Below are 12694 nucleotides of genomic sequence, written 5' to 3'. Positions count from 1 at the left end.
GGAGTTTCAGGATGATGACGATGAGGAGGAGTCGCCGCAGATGTAGTGCAGAATGTGCCCGCGCGTCTCTGGCAGTGCAGCAATGGGAGCGGCGCTCCTCCTTAACGACACGACGAGGCGACGGCGAGAGCCACTCTTCCTTCACAGCGGGTCGGGGCGACAAGGAGAGTCGCTCTTCCTTGACGCGGCATCGGATTTGGACGACGCTGTTGCACGGAGGCAGAGAGCGTGGAGGGGATGCCGGCTCCGGCTTCACGGGGAGGAGCGCCCCCGGTGGCGGAGCCGGGCCGGTGGTGTGGATGACGGAGCGACAGAGCATCAGCTGCATCTGCTCCTCAAACTCCGCCTGTGTCGAGTCGCTGAAGGAAATATGCCCTAGAGACAATAATAAAGTTATTATTTATTTCCTTCTATCATGATAAATGTTTATTATTCATGCTAGAATTGTATTAACCGGAAACATAATACATGTGTGAATACATAGACAAAAACAGAGAGTCACTAGTATGCCTCTACTTGACTAGCTCGTTAATCAAAGATGGTTATGTTTCCTAACCATAGACATGAGTTTTCATTTTATTAACAGGATCACATCATTAGGAGAATTATGTGATTGACTTGACCCATTCCGTTAGCTTAGCACTTGATCATTTAGTTTGTTGCTATTGCTTTCTTCATAACTTATACATGTTCCTATGACTATGAGATTATGCAACTCCCGTTTACCGGAGGAACACTTTGTGTGCTACCAAACGTCACAATGTAACTGGGTGATTATTAAGGTGCTCTACAGGTGTCTCCGAAGGTACTTGTTGGGTTGGCGTATTTCGAGATTAGGATTTGTCACTCCGATTGTCGGAGAGGTATCTCTGGGCCCTCTCGGTAATGCACATCACTCAAGCCTTGCAAGAATTGCAACTAATATGTTAGTTGCAGGATGATGTATTATGGAACGAGTAAAGAGACTTGTCGGTAACGAGATTGAACTAGGTATTGAGATACAGACGATCGAATCTCGGGCAAGTAACATACCGATGACAAAGGGAACAACATATGTTTTTATGCGGTCTGACCGATAAAGATCTTCGTAGAATATGTAGGAGCCAATATGAGCATCCAGGTTCCGCTATTGGTTATTGACCGGAGACGTGTCTCGGTCATGTCTACATAGTTCTCGAACCCGTAGTGTCCGCACGCTTAAAGTTCGGTGATGATCGTAATTAGGGTTTTTGTGTTTTGATGTACCGAAGGTTGTTCAGAGTCCCGGATGTGATCACGGACATGACAAGGAGTCTCGAAATGGTCGAGACATAAAGATTGATATATCGGAAGCCTATATTTGGATATCGGAAATGTTCTGGGTGAAATCAGGATTTTACCAAAGTGCCGGGGGGTTACCGGAACCCCCCCGGGGATTATTGGGCCTACATGGGCCATAAGGGAGAAGAGGAGGGAAGGCTAGGGCAGGCCACGCGCCCCCTCCCCCCTAGTCCGAATAGGACAAGGAAGGGAGGGCGGCGCCCCCCTTTCCTCTTTCTCCCTTCCTCCTTCCTTTTCCAACAAGGCAAGAGGGGGGAGTCCTACTCCCGGTTGGAGTAGGACTCCTCCAGGCGCACCCTTAGGGCCAGCCGCACCTCCCCCTCTCCATCCTTTATATACTGAGGCAACGGGGCACCCCATGACACACAAGTTGATCCTCGTGATTGTTCCTTAGCCGTGTGCGGTGCCCCCTTCCACCATATTCCACCTCGGTCATATCGTAGCGGTGCTTAGGCGAAGCCCTGCGTCGGTAGAACATCATCACCGTCATCACGCCATTGTGCTGACGAAACTCTCCCTCAATGTTTTGCTAGATCAGAACTCGAGGGACGTCACCGAGTTGAATGTGTGCAGAACTCGGAGGTGCCGTACGTTCGGTACTTGGATCAGTCGGATCGGGAAGACGTACGACAACTTCCTCTATGTTGTGTCAACACTTCCGTTGCCGGTCTACGAGGGTACGTAGACAACACTCTCCCCTCTCGTTGCTATGCATCACCATGATCTTGCGTGTGCATAGGAATTTTTTTGAAATTACTACGTTCCCCTACAGTGGCATCCGAGCCTAGGTTTTATGCATTGATGTTGTGCACGAGTAGAACACAAGTGAGTTGTGGGTGATATAAGTCATACTTCTTACCAGCATGTCATACTTTGGTTCGGCGGTATTGTTGGATGAAGCGGCCCAGACCGACATTACGTGTACGTTTACGCGAGACTGGTTCTACCGAAGTGCTTTGCACACAGGTGGCTGGCGGGTGTCAGTTTCTCCAACTTTAGTTCAACCAAGTGTGGCTACGCCTGGTCCTTGCGAAGGTTAAAAGAGCACCAACTTGACAAACTATCATTGTGGTTTTGATGCGTAGGTAAGAACGGTTCTTGCTAAGCCCGTAGCAGCCACGTAAAACTTGCAACAACAAAGTAGAGGACGTCTAACTTGTTTTTGCAGGGCATGTTGTGATGTGAGATGGTCAAGACATGATGCTAAATTTTATTGTATGAGATGATCATGTTTTGTAACCGAGTTATCGGCAACCGGCAGGAGCCATATGGTTGTCGCTTTATTGTATGCAATGCAATTGCACTGTAATGCTTTACTTTATCACTAAGCGGTAGCGATAGTCGTGGAAGCATAAGATTGGCGAGCGACAATGATGCTACGATGGTGATCAAGGTGTCGCGCTGGTGACGATGGTGATCATGAAGGTGCTTCGGAGATGGAGATCACAAGCACAAGATGATGATGGCCATATCATATCACTTATATTGATTGCATGTGATGTTTATCTTTTATGCATCTTATCTTGCTTTGATTGACGGTAGCATTATAAGATGATCCCCCACTAAATTATCAAAGTATAAGTGTTCTCCCTGAGTATGCACTGTTGCAAAAGTTCTTCGTGCTGAGACACCACGTGATGATCGGGTGAGATAGGCTCTACGTTCGAATACAACGGGTGCAAAACAGTTGCACACGCGGAATACTCAGGTTTAACTTGACAAGCCTAACATATAACAGATATGGCCTTGGAACACGGATACCGAAAGGTCGAGCATGAATCATATAGTAGATATGATCAACATATTGATGTTCACCATTGATACTACTCCATCTCAGGTGATGATCGGACATGGTTTAGTTGATTTGGATCACGTGATCACTTAGAGGATTAGAGGGATATCTTTCTAAGTGGGAGTTCTTAAGTAATATGATTAATTGAACTTAAATTTATCATGAACTTAGTACCTGATAGTATCTTGCTTGTCTATGTTTGATTGTAGATAGATGGCTCGTGCTGTTGTTCTGTTGAATTTTAATGCGTTCCTTGAGAAAGCAAAGTTGAAAGATGATGGTAGCAATTACACGGACTGGGTCCGTAACTTGAGGATTATCCTCATTGCTGCACAGAAGAATTACGTCTTGGAAGCACCGCTAAGTGCCAAGCCTGCTGCAGGAGCGACACCAGATGTTATGAACGTCTGGCAGAGCAAAGTTGATGACTACTCGATAGTTCAGTGTGCCATGCTTTACGGCTTAGAACTGGGTCTTCAACGACGTTTTAAATGTCATGGAGCATATGAGATGTTCCAGGAGTTGAAGTTAATATTTCAAGCAAATGCCCGGATTGAGAGATATGAAGTCTCCAATAAGTTCTATAGCTGCAAGATGGAGGAGAATAGTTCTGTCAGTGAACATATACTCAAAATGTCTGGGTATCATAATCACTTGACTCAACTGGGGGTTAATCTTCCTGTTGATAGTGTCATTGACAGAGTTCTTCAATCACTGCCACCAAGCTACAAAAGCTTCGTGATGAACTATAATATGCAAGGGATGAATAAAACTATTCCTGAGCTCTTCGCGATGCTAAAAGCCGTGGAGGTAGAAATCAAGAAGGAGCATCAAGTGTTGATGGTCAATAAAACCACCAGTTTCAAGAAAAAGGGCAAAGGGAAGAAGAAAGGGAACTTCAAGAAGAACAGCAAACAAGTTGCTGCTCAGGAGAAGAAACCCAAGTCTAGAACTAACCCTAAGACTGAGTGCTTCTACTGCAAGCAGACTGGTCACTGGAAGCGGAACTGCCCCAAGTATTTGGCGGATAAGAAGGATGGCAAAGTGAACAAAGGTATATGTGATATACATGTTATTGATGTGTACCTTACTAATGCTCGCAGTAGCACCTGGGTATTTGATATTGGTTCTGTTGCTAACATTTGCAACTCGAAACAGGGGCTACGGATTAAGCGAAGATTGGCTAAGGACGAGGTGACGATGCGCGTGGGAAATGGTTCCAAAGTCGATGTGATCGCGGTCGGCACGCTACCTCTACATCTACCTTCGGGATTAGTATTAGACCTAAATAATTTTTATTTGGTGCCAGCGTTGAGCATGAACATTATATCTGGATCTTGTTTGATGCGAGATGGTTATTCATTTAAATCAGAGAATAATGGTTGTTCTATTTATATGAGTAATATCTTTTATGGTCATGCACCCTTGAAGAGTGGTCTATTTTTGATGAATCTCGATAGTAGTGATACACATATTCATAATGTTGAAATCAAAAGATGCAGAGTTGATAATGATAGTGCAACTTATTTGTGGCACTGCCGTTTAGGTCATATCAGCGTAAAGCGCATGAAGAAACTCCATACTGATGGACTTTTGGAACTACTTGATTATGAATCACTTGGTACTTGCGAACCGTGCCTCATGGGTAAGATGACTAAAACGCTGTTCTCCGGTACTATGGAGAGAGCAACGGATTTGTTGGAAATCATACATACAGATGTATGTGGTCTAATGAATGTTGAGGCTCGTGGCGGATATCGTTATTTTCTCACCTTCACAGATGATTTGAGTAGATATGGGTATATCTACTTAATGAAACATAAGTCTGAAACATTTGAAAAGTTCAAATAATTTCAGAGTGAAGTTGAAAATCATCGTAACAAGAAAATAAAGTTTCTATGATCTGATCGTGGAGGAGAATATTTGAGTTACGAGTTTGGTCTACATTTGAAACAATGTGGAATAGTTTCGCAACTCACGCCACCCGGAACACCACAGCGTAATGGTGTGTCCAAACGTCGTAATCATACTTTATTAGATATGGTACGATCTATGATATCTCTTACTGATTTACCGTTATCGTTTTGGGGTTATGCTTTAGAGACAGCTGCATTCACGTTAAATAGGACACCATCGAAATCCGTTGAGACGACGCCTTATGAACTGTGGTTTGGCAAGAAACCAAAGTTGTCGTTTCTGAAAGTTTGGGGCTGCAATGCTTATGTGAAAAAGCTTCAACCTGATAAGCTCGAACCCAAATCAGAGAAATGTGTCTTCATAGGATACCCAAAGGAGACTGTTGGGTACACCTTCTATCACAGATCCGAAGGCAAAACTTTTGTTGCTAAATTCGGAGTTTTTCTAGAGAAGGAGTTTCTCTCGGAAGAAGCGAGTGGGAGAAAAGTAGAACTTGATGAGGTAACTGTACCTGCTCCCTTATTTGAAAGTAGTACATCACAGAAACCGGTTTCTGTGACACCTACACCAATTAGTGATGAAGCTAATGATAATAATCATGAAATTTCAGATCAAGTTACTACCGAACCTCGAAGAATCAACCAGAGTAAGATCAGCACCAGAGTGGTACGGTAATCCTGTTCTGGAAGTCATGCTACTAGATCATGATGAACCTACGAACTATGAAGAAGCGAAAGTGAGCCCAGATTCCGCAAAATGGCTAGAAGCCATGAAATCTGAGATGGGATCCATGTATGAGAACAAAGTGTGGACTTTGGTTGACTTGCCCGTTGATCGGCAAGCAATTGAGAATAAATGGATCTTCAAGAAGAAGACTGACGCTTACGATAATGTTACTGTCTACAAAGCTCGACTTGTTGCAAAAGGTTTTCAACAAGTTCAAGGGATTGACTACGATGAGACCTTCTCACCCGTAGCGATGCTTAAGTCTGTCCGAATCATGTTAGCAATTGCCGCATTTTATGATTATGAAATTTGGCAAATGGATGTCAAAACTGCATTCCTGAATGGATTTCTGGAAGAAGAGTTGTATATGATGCAACCAGAAGGTTTTGTCGATCCAAAGGGAGCTAACAAAGTGTGTAAGCTCCAGCGATCCATTTATGGACTGGTGCAAGCCTCTCGGAGTTGGAATAAACGCTTTGATAGTGTGATCAAAGCATTTGGTTTTGTACAGACTTTTGGAGAAGCCTGTATTTACAAGAAAGTGAGTGGGAGCTCTGTAGCATTTCTGATATTATATGTGGATGACATATTATTGATTGGAAATGATATATAATTTCTGGATAGCATAAAGGGATACTTGAATATGAGTTTTTCAATGAAAGACATCGGTGAAGCTGCTTACATATTGGGCATTAAGATCTATAGAGATAGATCAAGATGCTTAATTGGACTTTCACAAAGCACATACCTTGACAAGGTTTTGAAGAAGTTCAAAATGGATCAAGCAAAGAAAGGGTTCTTGCCTGTGTTACAAGGTGTGAAGTTGAGTAAGACTCAATGTCCGACCACCGCAGAAGATAGAGAGAAAATGAAAGATGTTCCCTATGCTTCAGCCATAGGCTCTATCATGTATGCAATGTTGTGTACCAGACCTGATGTGTGCCTTGCTATAAGTCTAACAGGGAGGTACCAAAGTAATCCAGGAGTGGATCACTGGACAGCGGTCAAGAACATCCTGAAATACCTGAAAAGGACTAAGGATATGTTTCTCGTATATGGAGGTGACAAAGAGCTCATCGTAAATGGTTACGTTGATGCAAGCTTTGACACTGATCCGGACGATTCTAAATCGCAAACCGGATACGTGTTTTTACTGAACGGTGGAGCTGTCAGTTGGTGCAGTTCTAAACAAAGCGTCGTGGCGGGATCTACATGTGAAGCGGAGTACATAGCTGCTTCGGAAGCAGCAAATGAAGGAGTCTGGATGAAGGAGTTCATATCCGATCTAGGTGTCATACCTAGTGCATCGGGTCCAATGAAAATCTTTTGTGACAATACTGGTGCAATTGCCTTGGCAAAGGAATCCAGATTTCACAAGAGAACCAAACACATCAAGAGACGCTTCAATTCCATTCGGGATTTAGTCCAAGTGGGAGACATAGAAATTTGCAAGATACATACGGATCTGAATGTTGCAGACCCGCTGACTAAGCCTCTTCCACGAGCAAAACATGATCAGCACCAAGGCTCCATGGGTGTTAGAATCATTACTGTGTAATCTAGATTATTGACTCTAGTGCAAGTGGGAGACTGAAGGAAATATGCCCTAGAGGCAATAATAAAGTTATTATTTATTTCCTTATATCATGATAAATGTTTATTATTCATGCTAGAATTGTATTAACCGGAAACATAATACATGTGTGAATACATAGACAAAAGAGTGTCACTAGTATGCCTCTACTTGACTAGCTCGTTATCAAAGATGGTTATGTTTCCTAACCATAGACATGAGTTTGTCATTTGATTAACGGGATCACATCATTAGGAGAATGATGTGATTGATTGACCCATTGTTAGCTTAGCACTTGATCGTTTAGTATGTTGCTATTGCTTTCTTCATGACTTATACATGTTCCTATGACTATGAGATTATGCAACTCCCGTTTACCGGAGGAACACTTTGTGTGCTACCAAACGTCACAACATAAATGGGTGATTATAAAGGTGCTCTACAGGTGTCTCCAAAGGTACATGTTGGGTTGGCGTATTTCGAGATTAGGATTTGTCACTCCGATTGTCGGAGAGGTATCTCTGGGTCCTCTCTAATGCACATCACATAAGCCTTGCAAGCATTGCAACTAATGAGTTAGTTGCGAGGATGATGTATTACGGAACGAGTAAAGAGACTTGCCGGTAACGAGATTGAACTAGGTATTGAGATACCGACGATCGAATCTCGGGCAAGTACATACCGATGACAAAGGGAACAACGTATGTTGTTATGCGGTTGACCGATAAAGATCTTCGTAGAATATGTAGGAGCCAATATGAGCATCCAGGTTCCGCTATTGGTTATTGACCGGAGACGTGTCTCGGTCATGTCTACATAGTTCTCGAACCCGTAGGGTCCGCACGCTTAAAGTTCGGTGACGATCGTAATTAGGGTTTTTGTGTTTTGATGTACGAAGGTTGTTCGGAGTCCCGGATGTGATCACGGACATGACGAGGAGTCTCGAAATGGTCGAGACATAAAGATTGATATATTGGAAGCCTATATTTGGATATCGGAAACGTTCCGGGTGAAATCGGGATTTTACCGGAGTACCGGGGGGTTACCGGAACCCCCCCGGGGGGTTATTGGGCCTACATGGGCCCTAAGGGAGAAGAGGAGGCAGGCCACGCGCCCCCTCCCTAGTCCGAATAGGACAAGGAAGGGGGGCGGCGCCCCCCTTTCTCTTTCTCCTTCCCCTCTTCCTTTTCCAACAAGGCAAGAGGGGGGAGTCCTACTCCCGGTGGGAGTAGGACTCCTCCAGGCGCACCCCTAGGGCCGGCCGCACCTCCCCTCCTTTATATACGGCAAGGGGGCACCCCATGACACACAAGTTGATCTTCGTGATCGTTCCTTAGCCGTGTGCGGTGCCCCCTTCCACCATATTCCACCTCGGTCATATCGTAGCGGTGCTTAGGTGAAGCCCTGCGTCGGTAGAACATCATCACCGTCATCACGCCGTCGTGCTGACGAAACTCTCCCTCAATGTTTTGCTGGATCAGAACTCGAGGGACGTCACCGAGTTGAACGTGTGCAGAACTCGGAGGTGCCGTACGTTCGGTACTTGGATCGGTCGGATCGGGAAGATGTACGTACTTCCTCTACGTTGTGTCAACACTTCCGTTGCCGGTCTACGAGGGTACGTAGACAACACTCTCCCCTCTCGTTGCTATGCATCGCCATGATCTTGCGTGTGCGTAGGAATTTTTTGAAATTACTACGCTCCCCAACAGTCGTTGCCAACCGATGAGGACGACGACCCCGTAGTCCGAGGGCGCGTCTCCCCGAGCCGCCAGATCTTTCCCCAGAACCGCGTGCCGGCGCCGACGCACAAGACTTGCCCATCGCCGGAGATGTGGAAGGGGGTGCGGCGAGGAGGAGGATGCGACATGGACGGCGCCGAAGCGCGGCTTAAATAGCCGCGACCAGGCCAAGTGGAAAGGCCGGTTTCAATGCGGCGCAGCAGCCAAAGTTGGTTCCTAGGGAAGCTGCATCCGCATTGCAGTGGCGGCTGTTGAGAGGTCACATCGGACGCCTCCCTCCCTCCCTCTAGTCACATTGTGACATAAATGCCGGTGTCTGCGTGCTTTGGGCCGACATGAATGCGGCGCGATAAGTGATGCGTGCATCGGAAGGAAAACGCGGGAGGGACGAGTGACACGTTTTTGACGGGCACACTTTTGTCTCCGGTTTGCAGGAGAAATCATATCTGGACCGATACATGTCGGCATTGGATGGTTTCGCGGTCCGGACAATCTGATCCAGACGATTGCGGGAGGTTTACCGGTTCGCCTTGGAGATGCCTTAATCTATGCATATACGTATTTACATAGAAAACCTTACAGTTCTTTGGATATCAATTTCCTTTTCTTTGGTAAGTCCATCCCTCTCGACGGGCAGCGGTGCACCGCAATTACTACGATCTTCAGCACACACAAGTAGGTGACGGGCAGCAGCTACAATGAAACAAAGGTGAAGGACGAGGCCCTCTTTAATGCTCCATCGTGTACATGAGCTTAGCCCGTCATGTAGACATAAAATATGATGTGATAATTTAATTAAGAGGAGAGAGTAATTTGATGACCAAAGAAACAATGCTAAATATGTGTAACTAGGTGAAAACATAATTTGAATATGCTAAGGCCTCTTTCAATGCACGTGTGTTTACATGAGATGCTAAGCACATTAAAAAGTTTAGCAACTAAAGCCCCTAATTCATACTCCTTCATGTATTGGTGGACTTCTTTCATTCATGTGCTTAACTTCTTGTAGTTAAGTATTCTTCGTTTAAGAATTTAGCAACTAAACATCTTCATGCATTGATGCGCTTCTTTCATTTAAGTGTTCTGCGTACGTTTGCGTGTTGGACACTATTTTTTTCTGAGGTCACCACACTCATCTTTCTTCTTTTAATTACATTGCCACATCAGATTTTTCGTCTGCATGACAGTCTTAGCACAGGTACAAGGTAGAGCATTGGGAGAGACCTAATCAACCCTGCATTGTATACTCGGGTTGCTAATCTATTTAATGCACTTAGCACCTCATTTAAATATATTTACAGTGAAAGAGGCCTTGACACACGGGTAACTGTCCGGATAACAATCTCAGCTTCGGGCCTCCTAAGTTGGACGCTTGAGATACTAAGCCAAGCAATATTTTCAAGAAGGCAATGAAATATCACTAGAGCTATATCTGAAAAAGTTTGTTGAGTCGTTCACTGTGACATATACTCGGGGTTTCGATCAGGAGTGCCCCTGACTAGGCCGAGCTATTTCCTTTTCTGTTATTCTTTTTTGTTTCCTTTTCCTTTTCAAAGTATTTTATTTTTCAAAAATGTTCAAAAAAAATTTGTTTTTACCAAAATTTAGAAAATGTTCCAATTTTCAAATTTTGGTCGGAAATTTTAGAATTTTCTCAAAAATAAAAATTCTGGAAAATGTTGTGTTTTTGAAATTTTTGTTCGGAATTTCAACAAAAATCCTGATTACAAATTTGTTCACCAATTCAAATAATGATCACGTTTTTTCAATTTTTTTTCCAAAACTGTTCAAAAACCTGAAAAATGCTTGACCGGTTTTTACACAAATGTTCGGGATTTCAAAAAAAAAATCATGTTTTACGAATTCCTTCATTTTTCTTCATTGTTTACTTTTAGAAAATAATATATCCGATTTAAAAATATATTCATGTTTCTAGAAAATGTTTGGAATTTTAAACAATTGTTGCATTTTAAGTTAATATTCCAGATTTCAAAAAGTGTACATGTTTTAAGAAGAATGTTTGTTTTTTCTAAATGTTCGGAATTACAAAAAATATTTTTCTAAATATGTTTGGAACTTCAAAAATTATTTGTATTTTCAATATAATAATATGAACATTGCAAAATTGTTTAAATTTTTAAGCAAGGTTAAAAAATAATATATGTTTTGAATCTGCTGCTGCTCTTTGTTCTTAATTGCGCTACATATTAGTGAACAACAATCAAAAGCTTAGGTGGCTAGTTGCACGGGGTCAGTAGTCGGAAGTTACAGTCCTTGGAAGTGCGCTCTTTTTTGTGCTTTTTAGCGTCGCGTTGTTGCTCTGAACTCAGTTCGTTTCTGTGCCAGTGGGCTGGCCCAGCGGCAACCCCTGTGAACACAGAGCTCTACACAACGGGGTGGTCCTATGTGCCGCATTCTGCGGCAGATACGTGCTCCATTGCACAGGGGTGCGCCCGACTGGGCCGGCCCATTTGTGGTGTGCTTTGAATGCAATGGTGAAAATTCGCAAAAAGTTATTATAGGGTTGCTGGGATTCGAACAAACGACTGCCTACTCGCGAACACTAGCTGGTACCACTACGCAAGAACATATATGGTGATAGATATGCATTGCCAAGTTTTTAAAACTAATAGCGCTAGCAGACAGTACATTATTTGAAATAACCCCGAACAAAATATTCCAAAATTAATGTTATTTTCTGAACTTGTAAATAATTTTATGAAATGGCGAACACATTTTGCAATTTCCAAACCATTTTTGTAAATATGAACATTTTCCGAATTTTTGAACAAAAATTCAAAATGGGAACAATTTTCAAAATCATGAATGTTTTCTGTTTTTAGACCACAGTTAGAACGGAGGACAATTTTAAAAATTCCAAACAAATTTTAAATGTGAACATTTTTTGAATAGGTGAACAAAAATTTAAAAACAAGAACAATTTTTGAAATCCCAGTCATTATTTGAGAAGTTCCAAAAAATTGAAAAAAAACATTCCAAACAATTTTTGGAAAATGAGAACAATTTTTGAAATGCCCGAACAATTTTTTGAAAATGCGAACATTATTTGAACTTATGAACAATTTTTGAAAGCACAACAATTTTTACAAAATTGAAAATATTTTAAAAGTATGAACATTTTTTCAGTTTCTGAACAAATTTTGAAACCTGATTTGTTTTTAAAAAATGGACTTGAAATGTAAAGAAAACGAAAAAAAGAAATAGAAAAGGAAAAGAAAAGAAATAAAAAAAGGAAAAGAAGAAACAGAAAAATCGACAAAAGAAAACAAACGGTCCAAGGAACCTTCTAGGAGTTTCCCAAAACCAGAAAAACCCGGCAGGGAAACTTTAGAAGGTTCCCAAAACCGGAAAGTGCCCCAGTAGGTTAACGGGCCGGCCCAGATGAGCACTTCCATCGCCAGCTCTTAGCGTTGCGTCAACAGTTCGACGCAACGAGCGGCAAATAGGGAATTCGCACAATAAGTGTCCAATAGGGGGAGGTCCTAGTCGGCGCCTTAAGCGCCCTCGAAACAAACTGGCGCTCACAGGAGAACCTAGTGGGTCGACCCGCGCACCAAAAAACTGTAGCGCGGAAAATCACCAAAAAAGAGTAGTCGCATGGAA

Source organism: Triticum urartu, chromosome 5, assembly GCF_003073215.2.
Source record: "Triticum urartu cultivar G1812 chromosome 5, Tu2.1, whole genome shotgun sequence".
NCBI classification, from domain to species: Eukaryota; Viridiplantae; Streptophyta; class Magnoliopsida; order Poales; family Poaceae; genus Triticum; species Triticum urartu.
Note: the sequence above shows the minus strand (reverse complement) of the source record.